The following is a 13,267-nucleotide window of genomic DNA, read 5'->3' as shown; positions in this document are numbered from 1 at the left end:
GGATGAAGCACAATAGCGGTTCATAACTGTTCAATAACCCTGCCAAAACAGCCCTGTTCAGAACAGTCGGTTTTGAGTGCCTGTCTCAATGCAAATGCAAATGAGACACAGGTAATCCACCCACTTCTTCCGGGAGGTGTGACGACGCCGGCACGCTCATGCTACCATGGCCGTGTTCCAATATCCATACTTTCCGTACTTACTATACTTAGTTTGAGTACGTAGGGTGTTCCGATATCTATTGCGGTGAAAAGAAGTGTACTTAAAGGACCCGGATGTTGCACTCATAACGGCAAAATCGTTGAGTGTGCAACGATGTACACTTTGCGCACTCAACGGCCGCCATCTTGTCTACGTAGCGGAAGAAGCGGAGCCAAGCAGAGGCGCTCCGCTCGGATTTTTTTTTTTAAATAGCTTCTGAGACAACAGCGCCTGCAGCGGAGCCATATTGCAGGATTGTAGGATTGTAATTGTTAAAAAGTAAAGCCGTAGATGTCTTATGTTCACCGTTCAAAGCGGGATGTTTTTGCCGCCGCGGCGGCTGTCGCGATCGTAATTTCCGGTAAGTGCACCACAGAGTATTAGATTTGGAACAATACTCACCTGCTGAAATCTGCGTTCTTAGTAAGTGTGGATAGTGTACTACATTTAAGTGTACTCATGGAAGTATGGATATCGGAACACAGCACATGACAACAATTGAGCGTGAACCCTGGGAGAAACATGGCTGCAGGAGGAAATTTTGCTGTCCGACCTTACATGTTTGAACCAGAGTCAGACCCTGATCAAGAAGGAGCTAGCGAATAAGTTGCTCAATGTAGACTGCAACAAGACGGTTACACCCCGCCTTTCCGAAACCCCGCTGTTCCGAACATAGACTTCAATTCATCGTAATGGCGGGGTTTCCCCTTTTTTCAAAGACCCCGCTATTCCGAAAAGTCTATTGGGGAAACCCCTCCATTCCGAAACCCCCCCACTCCGAACGGACTCAATCAGAAAGGAAACGGAGGCTGCGCATTTATCCTTTTTTCCTTTGTGCGTTCAAATGGATCATGTGGCTGATTAACCGCAAAACAAGCCTACTTCATATTAATAATGACATAACGCTCATTATGCTTCAGCTGGACAAATGGCTATGTTGAATTGAAATTACTTTATCATGCTAAATATCCGAAATTGTATGAAAATTGCTCCAATGCGTTATACCGATCTTCGTGCATATTCAGACACAGCCTGATATGGGTTCTGAGCAAAGGAATGTCTGTTTTCTCCCCATGTCTGTTGTCAGCAGGAGCGGGGCTGCAGGCTCGCGCCTGGGTGAAGTGGGCTCAAGCCAGAGTTCAGCCGGGCTCGAGCCGAGCGGGGAGAGAAAAAATGTGTATTACTTTTGCTCTGTGGAAGATCTCCCACAACAGAGTGGATGAGAAAGCAAGGGGGACAGATCTGCCCAGCAAACATCAGAACGCAGAGTGCAGCCTTTGTCTGTCACCTGGTTCAGCACCCTGGACAGCTGCCTGCGTAACTGGATGTGGGAATTTGATGCATTTGAAGTCGCGACATTTGGTCAGAAACGTCATATATGATAACATTGTTTCGAGTCGTAAACAGTTCTGTAAGTGTAAGAAATAACAATCAATTAGGCTATTAGTGTTAGTCCTTCTTCATATAAAGTTGTGTTACAGTCGCACAGCTGGAGACCGCTAACAAAGTTAGACACAACAGAGAAAATGTATGAAATCCCGCGAAATTATGTGCGGTCAATATGACCGCTTATGGTTGAAATAGGTAAAACAAATCACATTTTCTTTTCATTTTGTGTAATTTATATAAAAACTAGTCCCAATTAAAATACAGACACTTTTAGAAAAATGGTTAGAAGTCTGTAATGTTTGCATTTTGTTTACATCGCAGATTGATAACTTAATTGTGATAATGTTCAAAGTTATCATTATTATTATTATTACTATTATCATTATTATTATTATTATTATTATTTACTGTGCTAGGTATTCTTTTCGTGGTTCTTGGTGCTTGTAGCAATATTGTTGTTGTGGCATTCATGCCAATAAAGCGAATTTGAAATGATTTGAATTAATAAACCTTTAGATTCTTGCCTATAGACTGATAAGTGTTGTGTTTACAAATGAGCAATACATCCAGATTTCTTGAGATTTGTACTTTCAATGGGAATTTAAATTTAAATGTCAGGCAATGTTTTCTTCATGGAAATTATTTTTCGGGCAAGAGAGAGGGAGCGGGGACGGGGAATCCGTTGTGTGGGAGCGGAGGGTCAGCAGCTGGATTTTGCACGCACGGTCAGTATTATTAGTAGGTGTTTGAGGTTTATTACGTTTGAGGACATTATTACATTCAATGTAATTATGTAACAGCCTTTGAGTGCGCACAGTTTGCGTGTGTAGGCCCGTGGTCATGAATTGAATTGCTTTTTTTTTTCAAAGACAAACTGAGCAGCAGTGCTCAATCCACTCATACATTGTTAACCTTCCACAAAGACAAGTTATGTTAAAACGAACGAGCAGAGGGGTCATTCCCCGGCAGATCGCACCCATGGGCCACAGTTTATTTCAGAGTTGTGAGAGTGCGGCTGGAAGTGGGGATTCCAGCACCACGGGTAGTGCGTGTAAAAAGATTAGACAAACGTTTAAATGTGTTTGCTGCAAGCGAAAATATAATAAATGAAGATTGTGACATAGGCCTATTAGCAATAAAAAGCGATGAGTTGTGTGAATGCGGCCGGTGAGCGGACGGCAGTGTTTGATGTAGGAAGTAATGTAAACTTGAAAATCAATTTCGGAACAGCGGTGTTTAATTTCGGAACGGCGGTGTTTTGAGGGGAGGGTCGGAACAGCGGTGTTTCGGAGTGGGGGTGTTTCGGAAGGGTGGTGTTTCGCAATGGAGGGGTGTCGGAATGTCACGGCGCCCCCCAACAAGACGTTTCTGAATGGTGAGTTATGATCTTTATTTTACTTTTTTCTTAAAAATGTGTATGTTTGTACGTCGGTAAATACGGTCGCTGACTAAATACGGTCGACCGCTGACCACTCTATGTGTAACTCACTGCTTTTAAAAATCTAGATTTGTGTTGAGTAAACATAAGTAGCATGCTATTCCCGTTACACGAGTAAATTTCACAAGTCCGCAATGTTTTTTCGGCAGCTACTAGTGGGAATGTAGCACTCGTTTTTTTATTCTCAGCTACGCCGTAATAATGTTAACTGTTACGTCATTATTTTGTCCGACGTCTAACTTACTATCCACAGCTATACACTTTTCACGCGTGTGCTAATTTTTCAACCAAGGTGTGAAACGGGGATGTAGTGCGGGCTGGGGCGACTGTCTGCCAGCTCCGTACCGTCCACAATAATGTCTGTTTATCCGTTTGTACTGCGTTTCAACATAATGCACTAATTCCAATTAATAACGTTACATCGTTGCACAAGCTGACCAGTCCTTATTGCTAACAACATATTCAAATAAAAAAAAACGTTAAACTGATATGTTCTCTTTTTCCCCTCTGGTTTAGGTGTATTTATGTTTAGATGCACAACAATGCCTACAGCGCCTGAGAATGTCTGCTTGTTGCTTGTTGAATGAAAATGTAACTATTCAGTCATATTATGTCATCAAACGTCACTTAACCTTTCACATTTACAGGTTATAAGAAGACTAAATCAGCTTCAAAACTCACCTTCCTGCATGGCAGACCACCCTGGCTTCGTACCAGTGTGCATTCTCACTTCAGAATGCACTAAATATCTACAGAGCAGACTATGGGCCTTTACGTCTGAGGGGAATAGAACAGTAAGTGTTTTTTTTTTTTGCCTACCGTAAAATATCAAATAATAGCCGGGGCGTTTATTTGTTTGTTTCAACCACTTAACAGACCAGGTGTTTGTTTTGGACAGGCGTTTAATTGAGACCCTGGTTAATTGACACCCGGCTATTATTTGGTAATATACGGTATAAATTCTGTTATTGTAATAAAAATATGAGTAATGAAATAAATTCAATTTTCCACTTTGTTACATTGCTTATTTTTCTTTTTGAAAGACAGTTTGACAATTGTTAAAATGTTACATATCAAACACTAGAAAAGATACATTTCTGCACAAAATCAATTTGCAAGAACACAATTTATTAGCAACATCTACACCTAGGTCTATGACCAACTTGACCAACTCTATGACCAAAATGGTGCAGGAATTTATGTTTTGTACTTTTGGATACTCATCCCACTCCTACGAACCTGTCTCTTGATGATCATAATTCTTATGTCTACATGTCAAACACTGAAAGTACAGAAAACTGCTTATATAATTAAATTTTTATAAATACAAGTACAGCAAACACACAACTATTCAAAAAGTTACTGAATGAACAACTAGTTTTTATTGCCTGTTGTTAAACAGTAGGTAATATAAATATTTACAAAAAAATATAAGGTTAATCAAAAACTATGTCTAAATATAAATGTATAACTAAATATGTCCACTCTGTTCAGCCGTTACAGATACTTGGCATATAGGAGCATTGTGAGCTGGTGTTGGGGCTTTCTGGGCTGAAGAGTTTGGGTGGCACTGCCCAGCTGTGTGGTGCTGCGTATACGGACGGAGTTCCCCGGCACTCGAGGCATCTACGTGGGGTTCAGACCAGCCCTTGACTGAACCTTGTCACGTAGTGGTCTATCACCTCCTTATTGTCCAGCGTTTCTAACTGCGCAGAGAGCGCCTCAGGAATGGAGATCTTCAAAACCTCATCTGCGTATGAACCAGGGTCCTGAAAAACCTTCTCAAACACCAGGTCCAAGATGTCATCCACCTAATCTGCAATAAGAAAAAGTGAAATATTGTGCGTACTTTATTGTGCTTGTTTATTATTTATTAAAAACAAAACTAGAAAAAGCCACAGGCACTGGTTAATTTATATTTTATTTATTTTACAAGTATTTTATAATGGCTGTTTCATTTTTCTGTGTGATTTCAATAAAAAGGTTTAAAACTTACAAAAGGTTGGTTGCTCCTTCACTGGCTTTGCTGTGTATTCTCCTTTCTTCCACTTTGGAAATGAAGCCTGAACAGTGGCTCACCAGCTGAGGTTGTTGCCTGTGGACGGTCTGTATTTTCATTGAAGTGCAGGGCTGTCAGGTATAGTCTTGGGAGGAAAAATAATACAATGCTAAATAAGAATGAGAGCACATTGTACACATTGCAAAACATATTCAGAAAATGGTGATTTATTTTCAAATAAATAGCTGTATTTAGAAAAATGCAGGACTCAAATGTCCTCTTATCACCTTTTTGTAATAGGTCAACATTAGAGTGCACTGCAAGTTTGAATGGTTTGTACAGATATGCTTGGCTAAACACAAAAGGAAGTATTATGTTATGTGTCTGTTTTCTCATGTCACATGAAACAAAGCTATGTAGACAGAATTGATGATTAAAAAATCAATTTGATAAGGCAAAATCTGGCAATTCACAATCCGAGCAAACCCATGCAAATCCCTCATTTCACATTAGATTTTAGTAAGTGAGCAAAAACGTACACATTTGCAAAGCAACTTTTCTGTGTCCGTGTCTGCATATAACTAACGTTAATCGTAGCACAGCAGGCAGGTAAACTATGGAGGACCAAACCTGACATAAGTATAAATAAATAAATAAATAAATACATAAATAAATGCATAAATAAATAAATAAATGTATAAATAAATAAATGCATAAATAAATGAATAAATAAATAAATGCTGAAGTAAATGTATAAATAAATAAATAAAAGTATAAATAAAAGAATAAATGCTTTTTATTTATTTCTACATTTCTGTTCACCTACATTTATTTATTTCTGTATTTCTGTTCACCTACATTTATTTATTTCTGTATTTCTGTTCACCTATATATATTTATTTCTGTATTTCTGTGTCCATATGTAAATGAGGAGGTAGGAGGTCCTAAACTCAGTCAAGAGCATGATTGGTTACAGGAGTGTGCTCGATGAGGGTCTACTACTTCTGCCTTACTAGCAGCGCTGATTCCTGTACACTGTACAGGAATGTTGCTGGCTACCAGCAAGCCCGCTCAGCTAACTGTTAGCTGCAGTTGTTGACATTTGTTCATGTAGCTCTGGTTTAGTTATGAATTTGACTGGCGTTCATTTTAACTTGCGAGGGTCCCAGGTGTGCTGGTGGTGTGGTTTGAGAATCCCGTCTGGAGAGAGAGGGGTCCTCAGCTTGGCCATGTCCGCTAACCAGGAAAAACATTCTGCTCATCGCTCCAAGTCATGTATATGTGTATTCTAGACGAGCGCTACAGAGCAGAAATCGTCCAAAAGTGCATGTTGTCGGTCTCATATCTTTGTCGTGAATGTCTGTACTCTCAAATAACTCATGGGTGGAACAGGCTGAGGCATTTGTTCACGCCAAGCGGCTTGAGAGCGGAGTGGAGACCCCTTTTAGCTCTTATGTTAGCTGTTAGCTGCTCGCTGTAGCGCAGCGTCCAGGTTACCTTGTGACACCGGTTACCATCGGGTATTTTTCATTCCGCACTGTTCAAATGGTCGCCTAAAGCCATCGTTCCGAGCCAATACATCATTATTAAGCTGAACCTAAGTCAGTGTGAAAACTGTACACTGTCATACAGCCTGCTGGTCAAACAGTCTGCAGAGTACGTTGACATCCAGCCCGAGCTCAGCGTGAGGTCAATCAGCTGTGGCAAATCGTGAGACGTCCAGATCAACCTGTGATACAAACACCAGTAGCGACAATGGTTCATAGCAAAGCCCAGACATGTATCTCACTCTCGGTGGTAACATGTGTCAACAGTTAACCTGGACGCTACGCTCTTAGCGCTACAGCGAGCAGCTAAAAGCTAACTAGCAGCTAACTGCTAACAGCGGTGTCCACGCCGCTCTCGAGCCGCTCGGCGTGAACAAATGCTCAATACTGTTCCACACATGAGTTTTTTAAGAGTACAGAGATTCACGACAAAGATATGAGACCGACAACATGCACTTTTGGACGATTTGTGCTCTGTAGCGCTCGTCTGACAGTGGTTTGCAAGTCGCAGCCCCGGCTTCTCCGTGTGGATAGAAGTGGTCAAGCCACGTCAAAACGAATACACATATACATGACTTGGAGCGATGAGCAGAATGTTTTTCCTGGTTAGCGGACATGGCTCTCCAGACAGGATTCTCAAACCACACCACCAGCACATCTGGGACCCCCGCAAGTTAAAATGAACACCAGTTAACCTGTCACACTGGTCGAGGCCATTAAGCTAACTGGAGCTGTTTTACAACGTTACAGAGAGCGAGGCTTGAGATCAGGAATCGTTTGCTTTTGTCTGGCTCTCTGATTTGACCAATAATGCTCTTGACTGAGGTTAGGACCTCCTACCTCCTCATTTACATATGGACACAGAAATACAGAAATAAATATATGTAGGTGAACAGAAATACAGAAATAAATAAATGTAGGTGAACAGAAATGTAGAAATAAATAAAAAGCATTTATTCTTTTATTTATACTTTTATTTATTTATTTATACATTTATTTCAGCATTTATCTATTTATACATTTATTTATGCATTTATTTATTTATGCATTTATTTATTTATACTTATGTCAGGTTTGGTCCTCCATAGTAACCCCTGTCTCCAGCTCCAAAACAAAGTAGTGATTGCTTTACTGCAGATAACGTTTTGGTACTCTCAGATCGGGTCTCTCATGCCAGCAGCTAACACTACACACGTAGTTACATGTATACTAACACAAAGGAAGTCTTTAGCCTCCTTTAGCACAACATGATAATAAATTAACGCAGCTCACCGTCCGTGAACAACTGAGACCATTTCATACCGTCTGCTCGACCGTGAGCATGTGGAGGAGACGGTCTCCCATGCGTATTCACGTCGGAAAGGCAACAGTAACAACTGAGAAGTTGTTCGCGGACGGTGAGCTAGCTAGCTAGCTGCTCGGCCGTGAACATACTAGCCAGCTAGCTAGCTAGCTAGCATGTTCACGGCCGAGCAGTGGTTCACCGGCCGATTAGAAGCGATCATATATCAATATCCTAATTAATTTTCTCAATTCAGTGCCATGTTTTAAAAGACTGCTGATTAACATTACAGTGAATCATATGACCAGTAAGCCCAACGTTGTAACTTAACGTTAGTTCAGCCTCATATTTACATCGATGGTTAGCGTTAGCTCATGTGCTAAACGGCCAAAGTAACACAAACTACAGTTTTTTTTTTTTTAAATACTTACAGTTCCTTAATCTGTGGCGTTGCCACGGACAGTGGGTATGGATCCATCTTCTAGGAATAATCTCGTTGCCAGTCCAGCCTTATACTGACCCTGGTTGCTGAAACAGTCCGGCGTGAAGTGACTGGCACAGACAAAAACACTTTTGCTCACTGAAGCTGGGACGTTTCCCTGAAAAATAAAATTTAGCCACTTCGCTCTGATATCCTCTTTGGTAGGGAAGCGATGAAGGGAAACACGAGTATCCATGCATCCGATGACAGAGCAGGAGTGCTTGGCTTTCGGGTTGTACATGGTAGCGGTCAGGCTGTCGCGTACGAGTGAAGCGAGAAAATGGCGGATCATCGTTCAGGTAGCCGGCGTAATGTGGGAGGAGATATCCAGCATGAGGGTGGGAGTATTCAAATCACCCGCTCTGTTACGTAACAGCGCGGGTGAAATCCAACTGGCTCCTTTAGAGACACATTTCCTGACTCCGCCAGTTTACAAAACATTGACTTAGTGGTCAAAAATCATTCTTAAGGGGTGGGGAGGCACGCCGGATATGCAAATACACACACTAAAGCAACGAAAAAGTGAGTTTTGCATAATATGTCTCCTTTAATGCTGGCGGTCACGATGTATGGCGTGAAAATGACAGAAATAAGCAGATTCGGCGTGCTCACTCTGGCTGAGGACGGCTGTGAGCCAATGCTTATGCAAGTAGCCTCCTGTGGTAACGTCACCACAGGAGCAGAGTCAAAATCTCGTGCTTTAGGAACGCGCACTACTGTGCGCTATTCCTGTTCAGAAAAAGAGCCAAAGCGAAAAAAAAATAAGCCACTTTCAAACTCCAGCTTTTCAGGCAAGTTTCAACAGAGGTCCAACACCAATATGCATGATTAACGAGAGAAATTGCGATTTCCGGGTGATGACTCCTTTAAAGTTCCAATTGGTGTGGTATTTAAGTGTGCAAAAGTACAAATGCATTGTTTGAATATTACCTCCAACATTTTTTTGTTAATAAAATCTTTGTAGGTGGGTAAATTGCTCCTTCTGACTTCAGCCAGCCATGCTTTTCTCCTGTCTCTGTCTTGTCTACATGTGCACGCCTTTCTCTGAGCGATCAGAGCATCCATATGCAGCACAGCACACCTGGTGAAGACTGTATTCAAGGACAGCATACCAGAAAGGACACAAACAGCTTGACCTGCTGATCTGTTTGACTTCTTTAGATACTGTTTTTAAGGAATTCATTGTGGTATTAAGTACATTGGGAAAAACAAGACAGTGTGTGATTTATTATGCATCAATGAGTAAGTTTAGGATAAGTAAGAATAGTTAACAAATAGTGATAGTATTCCAATTACTTGCAATTAATTCAAATCCAAATTAAATTGTTCTTGCCATGGATTTCCTATTAGAACACAGTTATCAACATCTGATATCATCATCATATTATCATCATCATAATGCTGTTGTGAGTCAAGACTTATTGTGCAGTCAATTGGCAAATCATTGTCAGTCACCTGTTAGTCTGCCTCCCTCAAGTCTGAAAGTTGAAAAAGAATGACTGTACAGGTTTAATAAAGTTCAGAGTTCAAAGCAATTAACACAAGTGCATATATATTGATAAGAATAGTTAACAAATGGTGATAGAATTCCATTTATTTGCAATGAATTCAAATCAAAATGTAATTTATTTGCCATGGATTTCTAATTAGAACACAGCTGTCATTATAATGCTGCTGGGAGTCCAGATTTGTCAGTCACCTGTTAATCTGCCACTGAGCTTCCTGTCTGTGACGGAAGCTGTCATCAGCAGGAAACTGAAAAGGCACCCAAGAGGGGGGTCCGGAAAATGACCAATCATAAGAGGGCAGGGGTCAGCCTTGGTCTCCGCCCCCAAAATGTCAAAAGTCTGCTTCGAGCGAGCAGAACTCCACTGCGAGCGAGCACAGAGGAGAGAGAGAGTGCGCACAAAGCAGCTGCACAGCCTTGTTGTGCGTGTGGTTGTTGCTTTTTACTCGCGCGCACCTGCCTCTGCTTCACTCTGTTACTGAATATGTGCGCGAAGATCAAACTAGTGCGCGCGGCAGTTGAAATCTGCACGCATGACACGGAATAGTTTACGCGAGAGAGAGATCTGCGCGCGTGCAGATGTGTTTTCGCTCGCGCGACTTTTCACATAAATATAACGCCATACTCAATTTTCAAACTTTCCCAGGGGAGAAATCCCCGGACCCCCGCTAAAAAAAGATTCTATCTGCGGGCAGTGATTCCAGTAACACGTTACTTAGTAACATAGTTACGATGCTTTTTTCAGTGTCCAGTCTTTGAGCACTTGTTTTTGCAAAACTTTAGGGTCAGGTTGATTTGGCTTTGTATATGTCATTATCATGTTAACTTCCTCTCCCTCTGTGTCACCTCCTGTCCCTCCTTGTTCTGTCCCTGCTTCTTCTGTCTGTATTCCTTCTTTCTCTCCCTCCTTATGCAGTCTTTTTCTACTGTGGCTGCCCCCTGGCAGATCCTCTCTTGACTGACTAGGGCCTGCCACACTAGCCCTTTTTAGAGCGAAGCATCTACACCTTAAAGACGACACAGTCTGCACACGTTTTTTTCAGACATTTTACCATGACAATCAAGCTCCATCGTAATATTATTAACATTAAACTCCATTGCATAGCGGACCGGAAGCAGATCTAACTAGTTAGCCAATTTCCAGCTGACTTCACCATACTCGTAGGCAACTGTAAATCCTATCAAAACGTGGCGACACTTACCTGTGGCTCGGGTGCAGTTGCTAGGTCCGGTATGGGTTGGACTGATCCTTTACGAGAGTCAGTGTCGAAGCAAAGCCAGCTTTGTACTTACCCTCGTTACTGAAGAAGTCCGATGTGAAGTGGTGAGCACACACATACAAGCTAACACAGATGTGTTAGCTTGTATGTGTGTGCTTCACATCGGCATGTTGTCATTAAAAATGCAACGCAACCACTGTCTCTTCTGCTGTTCTGTAGCTGGGACAGAATATAGGCACTTATGTAGATTTTTACAACCAACTACAGAGCACTTTGCGTGTCTAACACATTTCCCAAACCTATTAATCACATCAGCAAGGGCTGAGAAAGACTGCTCCAAGTTTGTCAAGAAGAGTAGTGTATCATCTGCAAACAAGGCTATGCGATGCTCTACATCTGCAACCTGAATTCCTTTAAAGGAGTCATCACCCGGAAATCGCAATTTCTCTCGTTGAATCATGCATATTGGGGTTGGACCTCTGTTGAAACTTGCCTGAAAAGCTGGAGTTTGAAAGTGGCTTATTTTTTTTGCTTTGGCTCTTTTTCCGAACAGGAATAGCGCACAGTAGTGCGCGTTCCTAAAGCACGATATTTTGACTCTGCTCCTGTGGTGACGTTACCACAGGAGGCTACTTGCATATGCATCGGCTCACAGCCGTCCTCAGCCAGAGTGAGCACGCCGAATCTGCTTATTTCTCTGTCATTTTCACGCCATACATCGTCACCGCCAGCATTAAAACTCAGGTCTTACATGTAAAACACAAGTATGAAAAGTAAGACGGAAAAAAAAAGAATTTACCATTCAGAGACATCCTGCTGTAAATGTGTCTCTTCACCGTCTCTGCCTTTTCACTCTCCCGTTCAGGTTCCGACTCCGGCTCGTACATAAATGCCTGAATTCCGTAAGGTTCGTCATTTAGTGTGTGCGCCATGACAGGGGGCTGTTTATGTTTTGGAGTCTGTGTGCATGCAGGCTCGCCCCCCATTCCGGCTCTGTCCTTCCTGCGGCCAATCAACGCGCGCCTCATTACATATTATTACAATGCACATCCGGACCGGTCAAAACCTCGCGCATAATCTCGCGTGAGAAAGTCGCGGTACGAAAAAGTGTCAGAACAAGCTCTATGTTTGATTTTTTGTAATTTTTTTTTTTCTAATAAGTTTTGAGAATTGATCCAAAGCGATCCAAGAGGGACTGGATATGTAAAAAACCAGGTGATGACTCCTTTAATAATAGGGTGATTTCTAATGGAGATGGCAAAGGGTTCTAATGCTAAAATAAAAAGCAGGGGGGATAGGGGGCAACCCTGTCGGGTCCCACGATGGAGAGTAAATGGCTTGGAAATAATGTTATTGGTCATAATCTCTGCGCATGGTCCTGAGTATAAGAGTTTGATCCATTGCCTAAAGTAAACACCGAAACCAAAGTGGGAGAGCACTTCAAATAGGTATGGCCATTCGACTCTGTCGAACGCCTTTTCGGTGTCCAGTGACAGAATACATGAATCTTGAGTCTCTTTTTTTTCATAAATTATATTTAAGATTCTTCTAATATTATAATATGCCTGGCGGTTTTTAATGAATCCATTCTGATCAATATTTATTAGAGATGGGAGGCATCTCTCTAGCCTTAACGCCAAAACTTTAGCTATTATTTTTGTGTCTGAGTTCAAAAGAGAGATAGGCCTATAGGATTCACATTTAGCTGCTGGTTTATCTAGTTTTAATATCAAGGTAATACGTGCGTTACTCAAAGAGGGGGGCAGGGAGCCCTTCTGAAAAGATTCTTCATACATATTTTTCAATGGACTAATCAATTTATTTTTAAATAATTTAAAAATATCAATTTGGAGTCCATCAGGACCTGCTGATTTCCCCCCTTTCATGTGATTTATCGCCTCTAAAATTTCCTGACTTTCAAGTGTTCGGTCCATCGAGGATTTATCATCTCCAGATATGGTAGGGACTTGGAGTTGGTTGAAAAAGGGAGTTTGATCATCTTCTATTTCTGATAGTTCTGATTTATATAGGGTTTGATAGTATGCAGCAAAAGTATCATTTATCTCTAAAGGATCAACAATTATATCACCGTTTGGAGATTGGATACTATTGATGGCTCTTTCTGTATCTATTTTTTTTATTTGCCAAGCTAGTAGCTTTCCACTTTTCTCCCCTTGTTCATAAAATGTTTGTTTTAATCTAA

General features: G+C 41.5%; 1 long non-coding RNA gene across 1 annotated transcript; it reads right to left on the bottom strand.

Annotated features, from left to right (window-relative positions):
* Positions 1-4,387: 4,387 nt before the first annotated feature.
* LOC115594453 (uncharacterized) lies at positions 4,388-8,813 on the bottom strand. Its single transcript, XR_003986489.1, has 3 exons — positions 8,288-8,813; positions 5,025-5,172; positions 4,388-4,844 (listed from the first exon to the last, which is right to left on the bottom strand). It is a non-coding gene; the product is annotated as an uncharacterized LOC115594453 (long non-coding RNA).
* Positions 8,814-13,267: the final 4,454 nt, after the last annotated feature.

This window comes from Sparus aurata, chromosome 13 (assembly GCF_900880675.1).
Source record: "Sparus aurata chromosome 13, fSpaAur1.1, whole genome shotgun sequence".
Taxonomy (NCBI): domain Eukaryota; kingdom Metazoa; phylum Chordata; class Actinopteri; order Spariformes; family Sparidae; genus Sparus; species Sparus aurata.
Note: the sequence above shows the minus strand (reverse complement) of the source record. Positions and strands in the feature narration are given on the sequence as shown.